The following is a 13,917-nucleotide window of genomic DNA, read 5'->3' as shown; positions in this document are numbered from 1 at the left end:
TTGTGTAAGTATACTCTATGATATTTGCACAATGACGAAATCACCTACAATGCATTTCTCAGAATGTGTCCCCGTCATTAAATGGCATATGAATATATATCAAAAATCATGTTGTATACTTTAAATATATACAATTTTTATTTGTCAAGAGAAAAGAAAAAGAGGGGGGTAAGAGCAGCCATCCTTGCCTTGTTCCTGACCTCAGGGGGAAAGCATTCATTCTCTCACCATTGAGTAGGAGATGAACTATAGGTTTTTGAAGAGGACTTTTATCAGATCGAGGAAGTCCCTTCTATTACTAGTTTGCTGAGAGCTTTTCTCTAAACTTTTACTTTTGAGATAATTGGTGTGCAGATTAAGAAATATTTTTGAGTTAACATTATTAAGAAATAATACAGAGAGATCTTATATCACCTTCACCCAGTTTCCCTTAATGACAACATCTTACATAACTATATTCACAACCAGGAAACTGACATTGGTACAACCATCAACCTTATTCAGATTTCATCAGTTTTGTGATTTCACCCATTTGTCTGTGTGTGTGTTTGTGTAGTTCTATGCAATTTCATCACGTATGTAGATTTGTTGACCAACACCACAGTTAAGATACAAACAATTCTATCAAAAGGGCCCCTCAAGCTAATCTTTTGTCTCCACAGCTGCCTCCCTTCCTTTCCTGCTCCTTAAGCCCTCATGAGAACTAATCTACTCTTTGTCTCTATAATTCTGTCACTTCAAGAATGTGACGTGAATGGAATCATGTAGTATATAACCTTTTGAGATTGGCTTTTTTCATTGAGCATAAGGCCCTAGAGATCCATCCAAGTTGGTACTTATATCAATAGCTCATTCTTCTTTATGACTTAAGTAGTACTCCATGGTATAGTACAAACTGTACTTGTACTCCATGGAACAAACTTTGGTTTGTAGTACATCCATTAAAAGACAGTTGAGTACCTCCCAGTTTTTGGCTATTATAAATAAAGGGCATTTGTGTACAGGTTTTGTGTGAACTAAACCTGGGATATACTTATCTGCGATAAATGGCCCAGAGTGCAATTGCCTGGTGATACGATAATCCTCTTCAGTGAAATGTCTCTTCATGTCTTTTGCCTGTTTTCTAATTGGATTGACTGACTTTTACTACTGAGTTTTGAGAGTTCTTTATATAGTCTAGCTACTAGTCCTTGGTCAGATGTGCAGTTTGTGAGTATTTTCTCCTAGTCTGTAGCTTGTCTTTTCATCCTCTTCACCAGGTCTTTTGCAGAGCAAAAATATTTTAATTTTGATGAGGTCCAATTTATCATTTTTTTAATGGATTGTGCTTTTAGTGTCAAGTCTAAGAAGTCTAGTTCCAAAGACTTTTCTTATGTTTTTCCTAAATGTTTAATAGTTTTACATTTAAGTTCCTTATTTATTTTGAGTTAGTATTTGTACGAGGTGTAAGGTTTAGGTCATTTCTTTTTTTGGCTATGAATGTCCAATTGCTCCAGCATCATTGTTAAAGAGGCCATCCTTCCTCCTTTGAATTGCTTTTGCACCTTTGTCAAAGATCAGTTTGGCATATTTGTATGGATCTATTTCTGAGTTCCATTTTCCATGTATCTCCTTCTGCCAATACCACATTTTCTTGATTACTGTAGCTATAGTAAGGCTTGACACTGAGTAGAGTGATTTCTCCCACCTTATTATCCTTTTTCAAAGATGCTTTCAATGTTTTAGGTCCTTGCCTTTCCATATAAGTTTTAGAATGTTTGTCTTGTTTTAAAACCTTGTTGAAATTTTGATAGAAATTGTATTAAATTTACAGGTCAATTTGGGAAAAATTGACATCTTTCCTATGCTGAGTCTTCCAATCCATAAATATAGTATGTCTCTCCATTTATTTAGGTCTTCTTTTATTTATTTCACCAGAATTTTGTGAATTCTAGGATACAGATCCTGGGCATGTTTTCTTAGATATGTACTAAGTATTTCATTTTTGGAGATGCAGTTGTAAATAGTGTTGTGCTTTCAATTTCAGTTTTCACTTGTTCATTTTGAGTAAATAGAAATTTGATTTTTGTGTGTTGATCTTGCATCATGTAACTTTGCTGAACTCACTTATTAATTTTAGGATTTTTTGGGTAGATTCCTGGGGATTTCTACAGAGACAATCATGTTATCTGCAAATAGAGACAGTTATAATTCTTCCTTTCCAATTTGTATGCTTTTATATATTTTTATTTCTCATAGCACTGGCCAAGACTTCCAGTACCATGAGTAATAAATGTAGTGGGAGAGGACATGCTTGTTTTATTCTTGATTTTAGGAGTAAAGCATTCAGCCTTTCCCTATTATCTGTGATGTAACCTGTAGGTTTTTGTGGATGCCCCATATCAAGTTGAGGTAGTTCCTCTCTATTTGTAGTTTACTGGGAACTTTCATTATGATTTTGGATATTAGATTTTTTTTTATCATGGCTTCAGATTTTGTCAAAAGCTTTTTCTGTATAAGTGAGTATGATAACTGATACATAAAATTTTTCTTCTTTAGCCTATTGATATGGTGGATTAATTTTTGATTAATTTGTTGATGGATTGATTTTTGAATGTTGCACCAGCTTTATAATCCCTGAAATAAGCTCTATTTGGTCATGATGTAAAATTCTGTTTATAGATTGCTGGATTTGACTTGCTAATGTTTTGTTGTAGATTAATTTGTCTAATTTTTGAGGAATTATTCTGCAGTTTTCTTTTATTGTGTTGTTAAAATGAGTTGGGAAATATTATCACCTTTTTTATTTTCTGGAAGATAGTATAAAATTGGTATTGATTCTTCTTTAAATGTTTGGTAGAATTCTCCAGTGAAGCCAACGGAGACTGCATATTTCTCTTGGGAACTTAAATTGCCACTTCAATTTCTATAGTGGTTGTAGGACTTTTCAGACTTTTAGTTTCATCTTGGTTGAGTTTTGATGGTTTGTTGTTTTTAAGGAATTGGTCCATTTCCTCTAAGTTGTTGAATTTATGTGTGTAAAGTTGTTCATTGTAATTCCTAATTATCCCTTTGGTGGTTGTGGGATCTGTAGTGATATCCCTTGTTTCAATTCTGATATTGATGACTTGGGTCTTGCTAGAGGTATTGTTTTTCTCTTTTCAATTTCATTTATTTCTGCTGTTATCTTTATTATTCTCTTCCTCCTGCTTGCTTTGCATTTATTTTTCTCTGCTTTTACTAGTTTCTTGAGGTAGGAACTTAGTTTATTGATTCAAGAATTTTTTCTGTTTTCTAATGTAAGCATTTTAGTGTTATAAATTTCCTTCTCAGCACTACTCTAGCTGCATCCCACATAGTTTGACATGTTGTATTTCAATTTTCATTTAGTTGATGTAGTTTATTCCCTTTGAGAGTTCCTCTTTGATCCATGCATCGTTTAAAAGTGTGTTATTTAATTACTAAGTGTTTGGAGATTTTGCTGTTGTCTTTTTGTACTGATTTCTAATTTGATTCCATTATGGTCAGAAAGCATATTCTTTATGATTTCAATTTTTCTTTTTTACGTTAGTTAAGATTTGTTTTATGACTCTGGTTATGGCTAAGTTTTCTATGGACAACTGAAATAAATGTGCTATTGTTGGATGGAGTGTTCTATATATATCAGTTGGGTCCTGTTGGTTGATTGTGTTCTTCAATTCTTCTATGTCTTTGCTGATTTTCTGCCTACTAGTTATGCCAGTTGCTGAGAGGGAGTGTTAGAGTTCTCAGTTATGACTGTGGATTTGTTGATTTCTCCTTTCAGCTCTATCCATTTTGCTTCATGTATTTTGAGGCTCTGTTGTTTGGTGCAAGCACACTTAGGATCATTATATCTTCCTGGTAGATTGATTCTTTTATCATTGTATAATGGCCCGCTTTGGCTCTCATAATTCTTTTCTTTGCTCTGAAGTTTGTTTTATGTGTCATGAGTGTAGTTGTTTCTGTTTTTAAAAAAATAGTTTTCTTAATGTTTGCTCTAGGTGCAACAACGCACCTATCTAACAGTCTACTTTTATTGACATTTTACCACTTCAAGTGAATGTAGAAAACTTACTTTAGGTCTCTTTACCCTCCTCTTCTTTTTAAATATAATTGTCTTAAGCATTTCCTCTACACACCTGGCATCAGAAAATATTATGATCTTTAACTATTAAATATGATTTAACAACCTCATGAAAATTATATTTGTATTTGTTCTTCTTTTTACCCATTCTGATGTTCTATTTATTCTGAAGTTCCGAGTCTTCTGTTATCATTTCCTTTCTGTTTAGAGAACTTCCTTTAAGTGTTCTCAAAGGTAGGTTTGCTGGTGACCAATCTCTTAGTTTTCCTTTATCTGATAATTTTTTTATGTGCCCTTCCTTCTAGAAGGAGATTTTCGCCACGTATGAAATTCACAATTGACACTATTTTCCTTTCAGAACTTGAAAAACATTGTGCCACTTCCTCTGGCCTTGGTAGTTTCAGGTGAGAATTCCACTGTCATTCATGCTGGTGTTTTCTTATACGTGATGTATCATTTTTCTCTGACTGCTTTTTTTTGTCTTTTATATTTCAGAAATTTAATTATGATGACACACCTTGGTATGGATTTCTCCGAGTTTTTTCTATTGAGTTTCACTCCATTTCTTAAATCTGTATATTTCTTTTGTTTTTGCTTTGTTTTTACCACCTTTGGGAATTTTTCAGCCATTATTTCTCCAAATACTTTTTCATTCTACTCTGTCTCACTTTTCTTTGGGGACTCCCATGATATGAATTAGCTCTTTTGTTGTTGTCGCACATGTTTCTGAGACTACGTTTACTTTGTTTGTTCTATTTTCCCTCTGTTGCTCAGATTGGGTAAATTCTGTTTGCTGGTCCTCAAGTCCACTCATACTATTCTCTGTCAATTCCACTCTACAATCCAGTCAGTTTTTTATTTCAGTTATTGTGAATTAAGGACTGAATTGTGTTCCCCCAAAATCCATATATTTAAAACCCAGTCCTGAATGTTTCTGTATTTGGAGATAGAGCCTTTATAGAGGTTATTAAGGTTAAATGGGATCATGAGGGTGAGGCCCTAATCCAACAGAACTACTGCCCCTGTAAGAGGAGTGAAGGACACCGGAACTTGCTCTCTCTCTTTGAGCTTGCACAAAGGAAAGGCGAACTGAGGATACGTGTGAGATGGCAGGCATCTGCAAGCCAGGAAGATAACACTCACCAGAAATGGAATGTTCCAGCACCTTGATCTTGGACTTCCTGCCTCCAGAACTGTGAGAACATAAATTTCCATTGTTTAAGCTGGTCAGTCTATGGTATTTTGTTATGGCAGCCCAGCAGACTAAGACATTGCACTTTTCAGTTCTATAATTTCCATTTGGTTCTTTATTTTTATAACTTCTATATCTTTGCTGAGATTTTCTATTTTTAAATTTTTTCTCAAGAGAATTGGCCATTGCTGGTAGAAGCATATTTGCAACGTCTGCTCAAATATTGACAGTTGTAACATCTGGTTTATCTGAGTGTTGTCTTCTCTCATTTAAGTTGTAATTTTCCTTGTCCTTGGTATAAGTGATTTTCAGTTGTATTCTGGATATTTTAGATATTATGTTATGAGACTTTGGATTCTATTTAATCTTGTTTTATCAGGTAGTTGAGGTATAGCCTGAGGGCTGGGTAGGTGGATTTATTAGACTTCCTACTGGGCTCCACGGACACCACCTCAGCAGAAGTGGAGCACGGGCTCGCACTGCCTCACTGCAAACGTCTGGGGTGGAAGCTCAGCTTCCCCCTTGGTTCTGCTGACACCTTCCTGGTGAAGGCGAGAAACTCACTCTCACCAAATTGTCGCCTCTGAGTGGGGATGTAAACTCAATTCCTTGCTGTGTGCCGTGATGCCAGGGAGGGGAAGCGAAGGGCTGACTTCTGCTTTGTTGCTATAGGATGGGAGTGGATACTGCACTCTCTGCTGCTCTCTCTGCTGACACCAGGGAGGAGAGTAGCGGAAGGGAAGTGCCAACTAGCCCCACTGCTGACTGAGGGGTTCCACTTGATTTATGCTGCATGAGAGTGGAGACCCAGCTCCCCCTGGGCTATGCTGACATTGAGGGCAGAAAGGAAAAGAAGCAGAGCATCAGCCATGTTGGGGTGGAGTGTTAGGTCCCCACTTGGTCATACTAATGGTGGTGGAGGGGGAAAGCAGAATGTTGTCTAGCTTTGCTTCACATGGACTTGTTCAGTCTCATTGATGCTGGGTCTGTCTGGAAATTCAGGTTACACTGGGCTCTGATGATACCAGGAGGAGGGGACAGGGGAGAGCTGACCAGCCCTGACTCACACTAACTCATTGATGCTGGGTGGGGGTAGAGGCTGAGCTCACTGCTAGACCCCACTGATACTACCATAGCAATTGGAGCACTGCCTGCTTCTGTTGGGTGATGGCAGATCAGCTCTCTGCTTAGCTCCACTGACACTATCCTAGTAGGGAAACAGAGTAATGCTTGCTTCTGTGAGTGAATCATGGAAAATTATCTCCTTTTTCAGTGCCACTGACACCACTGGTCAGGGGATTCAGAGTTCCACCACCTGCTTCTGCAGGCTGTGTATGTGTGGGGAGGGTGAGGTAGAAGATCACCCTGCTTGGCCCCACTGAAATCATGGTGGGGGGACTAGGGGAGTATTTTCCGTTGGTGTTTGCTGGAGTAGGGTAGGTAGCACCTGAAAGGTTTTTTGTTAAAAAGCTGTGCTGTCCTCAGTTCTTTGGGTAAGGGAACAGGATTTTCTTGGAAATTTTCTGTGCCTGTTTGCAGTTGGAGGTTTCTGCAGTGCCCAGTCCAGAATATATGGGGGGCAATAAGGACACACAGGGAACTCACTACCATGTTGTTGCTCAGTCCTGAGGCCCCTTGGCAGCCAACCTCTCAGGTCTTACCATGCTTATGTTAATGTTCAGGGTTTTTAGCTATAAGACGGAGGGCCTGGGAGGGATGGGGCTATCTTATTTTGGCTTGAACCGGAAGTCCTTCCTCTCTCTCAGAATTTTTAATAGAAATTGATGATGGGGTTTTGAAGATTTTTTTTCTCCATCTATTGAAATTATAATGTGATTTTCTTTATAAGCCTAATAACATGATGAATTATACTGACTGATTTCTTCCTTTGTGTAAATTAAGATTTCCATGTGTCATTATTTTCCTTGCTCTTGAAAGACTTCACATTCTTGTACTTAAGTTTGTTTATGATGAATTCTTTCAGACCTTGTATTTCAGAAAAAGTCATTATTTTGCCACAAGCTTTGAAAAATATTTTTACTGGTTAAAAAATTCTAGGCTGAGTGGTGCACCTACAACATGATTGACAATAACGTACAACTGAAATTTCACAAGGTTGTAAACTATCATAATCTTAATAAAAAGTAAAAAAAAAAAATTTTTGGCTGAAAGTTTTTTCTTCCAGCACTTTAAAGATGTTGCTCCACTGTCTTCTAGCTTGCATTTTTTGGGTGAGATATCTGCTGTCATCTTTATATTTGTATTAATGTATCTTTTCTCTCTGGTTGATTTTAGAATGTTTTCTTTATATTGTTTTTCAACAATTTGATAATGATATACTTTGGTGCAGTTTTCCTTCATGTTTCTTTTTCTTAGAGTTAAGAGAGGTTTTTGGATCTATATGTTTATAATTTTCCTCACATTTGGAACATTTCCAGCAGGGTTTCTTCAAATACTTTTTCCGTCTCCTAATGACTCCTTCAGGGACTCAACTTACACATATATTTGGCTGCTTAAAGTATTCCCACAGTTCATTAATACTCTTTTCATTATTGAAAATACTTATTTCTCTCTATTTCACTTTAAATTGTTTCTATTTGTATGTGCTCAGATTCACTAATCTTTTCTTTTGCAATGTCTAATTTAATCAATTCCATCTAGTATTTTTTTTTATCTCACACATTGTAGTTTTCATTTATAGAAGTTAAATTTATTTTGTGGTCAGTTTTATATCTTCCAGATCTCTTCTTAATATAGTCAATCTTCTATCCCCTTGAGCATATGGAAATCAGTCATAACTTTTTTTTATACACTAGTCTAGTAAATATATCATCTGTTTCTTTTCTTGGTCAGTTTCAGTTCATTGATTTTTCTCCTCATTGTGGGTTATATTTTTTTGCTTCTTTGCCTGTCTAGTAATGTCTTTATTGGATATTGTGAATTTTACCATGTTAAATGTTAGATATTTTTGACTTCCTATGAATATTTCTGAGCTTTGTTCTTGGACTCAGTTAAGTTACTTAAAATATAAGTTCTATTATATTTAACTTTAAGTCTAAGTAGGTTAAATGTTCCTATAAATATTTCTGAGCTTTGTTCTTGAACTCAGTTAAGTTGCTTAAAATATAAGTTCTATTATATTTAATTTTAAATTTAAGTAGGTTAAATGTTCACTATGTCATTTCACTGTTATGCTTCCGGTTAATTTGTACTTAGTTTTGATGGCTATGCTTTTAGTGGATTGTGTTTTTAGAAGTTACATGATCATCCACATTTAAATGACTTGCCTATCCATTGTCCACTGACTGGACATATGACAATTTGGGAAGTATTAGAGCTCTGGAGTCACATATTTCCCTTCAAATCTCTGTAGTTCCATTGTGTTCTGGTGTGAAGAAATACTTAGGGGAAGATTGTAGTCAGCTAATAGTTTTTTTTTAAATATCAGTTATTACTTTCTCAGTGAATCTGTAACTCTTTATTGGATGAATCTTTGTGTTTTCAACCAATATTTTTTTTATTGGGACATATTCAGACTTTGCATTATATTTGTTTTCCTTCCTTGCAGGAAAGATTCTATATGTGTCTTACAGTTATTTTCTAGTATCTACTTTAGGTGTACTAATTATTTTTGTGTTAGATTTCCATTTCTCTATTTGTCTTTGTGATTTTCACCCCTGTCACTTTCATTTCTTACTTGTTTTCTTCTGTCTTTCTTATCATTAATTTTACTTTCTTTCTTGTTTCCATGAAGTAAATATCCTACAGTGTTCTCTTCAACCACCTTTTGCATATTACATGCTTTCCTTCCCCCATCTTCTCCTCTTCCTCTCCTCTTCCTCTTTCTCCCCTACTAATGGTATATTTTCCTCTCTTCTCTTCCTATATCTACTCTTCTTCCTCCTTTTGTTAAAGTTTCATTTAATATTGAATGCTGTGTTTTTAAATATATTTGTCTTTGAATAGAGTCAGTTCTATTTGAATTTGATAATCAAAATAACATGAGTAGAATTTTCTTGACTCTCACTTTTTTTGTTACCTAGACAACATTTTGATTGCCTCCTTAAGATGAGCTAATAGAATATGTTAGACCCTGTATTAGGAATAGGTCATGCTGAGCTAGGAAGGAACCTGAAATCATGATTCTATTTCACCTAAGAACCAATGAGACAAATGCTCACTAAATCTTTGCTCACTGAATGGATAAACCACTGAATGCTTGCTTGACCTGTCTCACAGAAACATGTGAAGTTAGGTGAGAGGATTGAAGCCACCTCAGTCATTACCAAGTACTCTACAAATCCTGGGCTGAGGTTCTCAGAGTTAGCTAAGGTGGTAGTTGCAGGGCGATGCATTTTGATAAAACATTTCACTTTCTCTGAGACACCACAAGTTTTTATTACAGAGAAATTGTGCCATATGCACTTGGGCTCTGTTGCATGACCACAGAATAATGACAGTTATTACAAATTAGAAGTCTGTGGTTGTGACCAAATTCCTGGAATGGGTGACTCCAGGGCTCCAGACAGACAATGTCTGCCCTTCTGAGTGCAGACTGGGGAGGGAAGTCCCCAGGCAGCACTGCCATTGATGTGACACATCTGTGCAAGGCGCTCCATACAAAGCTCTCCTTTTCCAAACATTTCCTACACAGCTGCGTGGGAGTTGATCCCATGAGATACATTAAATCCATGCTCTTCTCAGAGGCCTATGACTCCCAGCGGCCTTCAGGGATAGCCAGTGTGTGTGATTTGGGGAGGTCACCAGGTCCCCTATTACTCTTGTTCTCTCTGCACTGTGACATTTTATGGAGAGTTCACACTCAGGCATGTCAGAGCTAAATGGTGCAGTCTGATTTGGTGTCACTTGCTAATGCTCTGGATTCTTTATTGCTGTAGATATGCACATGTGAGGGACAGCTCAGACTCCTAGTCGCCCAGCTTTGTCCCTTTCCATGCTGGATGGCAGACAGCAAGCCCGTTCCTTTCATCAACTCCTGTCAGAGCAAAGTCTGCCTTCATCCTGTCTTCCATAGCTGCCTCTCAGATGTTAACTGAACCTCAAATTTTAATATTCACTTGCTACTGCTTGGTCTGGGTCATGAGCCTGTGTTTGAAGCCTAAATATATTAAGAGAGAAAGGAGCCACAAGCTATTTGCATATAATAGATGTGAGATTTGTACCACTGAAATTAAGCTAGACTTGGATAAGCAAGTCTCCATTGAAACTTAAAAAGAATTTCTTCTGGAATGTGCAGAATATAGAAAGTAGGTGTTATCTAGCTCATAATTCCTGCAGGATATGAGTGGTGGTCATCCACCCTGCTCCAGGCTATGGCTCATTGATTCTAGGAGAGGAGCCTGATCCAAGTCAATCACATTATTTTCTTTGAGGACTATGAAAACCTGAATGGAGATAGAAGAGCCAGAAGGTGTGGAGCACAGTTATCTTAGGACAGAACCCTAGACCTGAGGTCCACTGGCCCCTGTCTGAGGTACTTGGTCTCTCCTCCAAGATTCCCTAATTTCTGCTGTATCCCTTCACTCTCACTCCGTCCCATCTAGGCTTCTGGACTCAAGAGTCTGAAGATTGCCACAGCCAGCCCCTGCTGCCGACCACGCATGTTAGACATGCCCCCGTATCTTACCCATGACACAGCTCAGCCAAGCATCTCCAGAATCCAAGCTTCCAAGCTCACTGTTTCAGGGTACTCAGCCCCTACCTTCACCACCTTTGTGGGTCACAAAACCCCATGTATGGAAATAAAATGAAGACGGTGGTATATGGAGTGTCTGCTTTTCCGAAGTCCAAAAAATTTGCTCATAGATCCTGGTCCATTGAAGCAAAATATCACCCAGTATATTCAAAAATATATCTAAAATCTTTAGAATTATTATCTGTAACTGAGATGTACACACTCATTTAATAAATTTAATAATGATTACCATTTCAAGTTTGTGCTTGGTGTTATGATGGAAGGTAAACAAAATAAGGAAATTGAATCAGTCACAAGGAATTTAAAGCTCTGATTTACTTGTTAATTGATGGACTAATTCTTTAATCTCTTTAAGGATCATCCATCCACAAAGAAGACAACCTCATGGTAAAGCATGTGCTGGGGAAGACCAAGATAGGAGCAAGACACAGTGCCTGTTTCAAGGGATCTCAAGGGTGAAAAGTCAGTTCCAGAAATACGTATCAATATGTATTCATAGGCAAAAGACTTGTGGGCCTGAGCCTGAAGAATTAAATTAAGTTTAATACAGGCATAACTGAAGGCAAATAGACTAGCTAGAAGTTTCTTGCATTCATGCAGATGGGAGGCGGTGATGCAGACTACAGTAATGGTAGTGGATACGAAGATACGTTGACAATTCCCAGAGATATCTAAGAAGTAGGAACTATGGCATTAAGTGATTGGAAAACGTGGCAGTAGACAGCAAGGGAGAGGAAGAGTTAAGGTTGCAGGCCAAGTGGCTGAATTGGAGGGCTTGTTAAGTGGTGACAGAGATAGGGATAAAGAAGACAGCTTATGTGAGAAGTTTGTTTCTGTTTTCTCAAGTGGGCTGGTTAGATCCAAGTGGAAAAGTTCAGCAAGTCTGAACTTAAGAGAGCGATGTGGGTTGAACATCTAGATGGAGAGTCATCTCTTTGGAAAATGACTCTCCAAATGGTAATAGAAGTCATGCAACTGGAAGGGATAACTAGCAAGAGTGATTCAGGACAGAATGGGACATCTTAAGGATCGCCAAAACTTCAAAGAAAGCTTGGGAAAAGGAAGATGGGAGGTAAGTGCAAGGGGACAAAGAGGTACAAAAAAAGGAGCGGAGTGCGGTGTTGAGGAAGCCAAAGAGAACGTGTGGATTAGAAGGCACGAATTATTTCTGTTGAATGCTGCTGAAATGTGAACACTGATATGTCCCAAGTTCTTAATTGATAACTTCTTTTTCTCTTAGCAGCAGGAGAGAAACTGTTCTGATGAGAGTGAATTTCAGAGGTTTGAGAACAGAATTTCTGGGCAGCTTTCCAGCCTGATGTAGGAAGCAGGATGAGATAATCTATGTAATGTGCTTTGAATAATGCCTGGCAAAGATTAAACTCTCAATAAATTTCTGCACTGTTATAATGGCACCAAATTGTTCAGCTTTGTGATTTTTCTCTAACAGTGATTAGCACCTGGGATGTAAGCACAAAAAAAGTTGGACAGATGCATTAATTCTGAGGACATGTTTTCAAGAAGTGAGATGGAAGAATAATGGAGTGGTGAAAATTGGCAAGTGTGATAGAAATATTGTTCAGTGGAATCTTAACTGGATTGAAAAAAACCGAATAAATAGAAGACAAGAGAAGGGTGCTAGATAATGAGAAACTAGTTCCTAAGCCAGAAAGTCTTGATGATGTTACAACATTGGTGCAGTGGGAGTATTTGAATGAAAGGCACTGAAGGATGGAAGGTTGAGGAAGAGAGTGGGATGTCTACATTTTGGACTCATGAATACAGCAGTAATTGGTGATGACAGTGTTCTGGGGAGGGAATGGAAGCAAGTAGATAAAGTGGAATGGGGATGAAGGTCATTGGAAACGAGCTGATCAAAGGACTGAGACCTCAAAGTGTAGGACTTGAATGTTAAAGTCACCAGGGGTGGTGATAGGGCTTGGAGGCGAGGGAGTGACCAGGAGGCTGGCAGATGACAAAGGTGGTAGCTAGAAGTGGGTGATGTGTTTTAGCCTGGTTTCCCAGAAAGCAGAATCTGAAATAAAGTCTTCAGCAGAAATGCTTTATTGGGGAATGGGATCCAGGGAGTAGGAGTGAGGCAAGGAAAGAGCCATGTGGAAGGGATCTCGGGACCTTCTTTATGGAGGACTAAGAGGGAAATATTTATCCATCAGCTCCCATTCCATTAGTCAGAGAATCCCTCATGGGGTGTCATCCTCCCTGAACTTCTAGGTTGAGCATCTGTGGGCACTAAGCATGTTACAGAGAAACACTGGGGCAGGATACAAGAGGCACACGGGAGTGATGTTCCCGGGTTGTACCTGCATGAACGATATCAACTCCTACAGAGTACTGGCTGCTCCACAGGGGCTAAAATAAGAGGCAAGTGAGGCTGACAGCATTTGGAGGGATGCCCGAGAGGTGTCCATTACAGGCCACGCTGTGTACCAGCTCTTGCCATCCATTCAGTCCCATCTGTCACAGAGTTGGCTTCAAGGTAGTGACTGGCTGCAATCTCGGCAAACATTTAATTTAAAAGTATTAATGAAACAAGCTGCTATTGCAGTAACAAGGTCAGTATTGCAGCTGGCTGTGTGGCAATAACTAGTGTTCAATGACTATTATAGATTTCCCTCACCTTCCACCAGCACTTGGGCTGGTCTGGGTCATTTGCTTGATGTGGGAACTTTAACCTTCTTGCCCAAAGCATTGAAGTCCCTCATTGTCTTGCCTTTGTCAGTTGGAAGTTGCTGCAATTGCCTGTTCACGACCCTCACCGGCTATGCAAACCCCGAGGGATACACCAATGAGTCACCTGGGTTCTGTATAGACCCCTCCCTGAATCCATTGCATAGGGGAAAGCCTAGGTCTTCAGGGCCATCAGGATCCAGTACCCCCACCAATAACTCCTCTTGTATACTGGTT

Source organism: Equus caballus, chromosome 1 (genome assembly GCF_041296265.1).
Source record: "Equus caballus isolate H_3958 breed thoroughbred chromosome 1, TB-T2T, whole genome shotgun sequence".
In the NCBI taxonomy this organism is placed as follows: domain Eukaryota; kingdom Metazoa; phylum Chordata; class Mammalia; order Perissodactyla; family Equidae; genus Equus; species Equus caballus.
Note: the sequence above shows the minus strand (reverse complement) of the source record.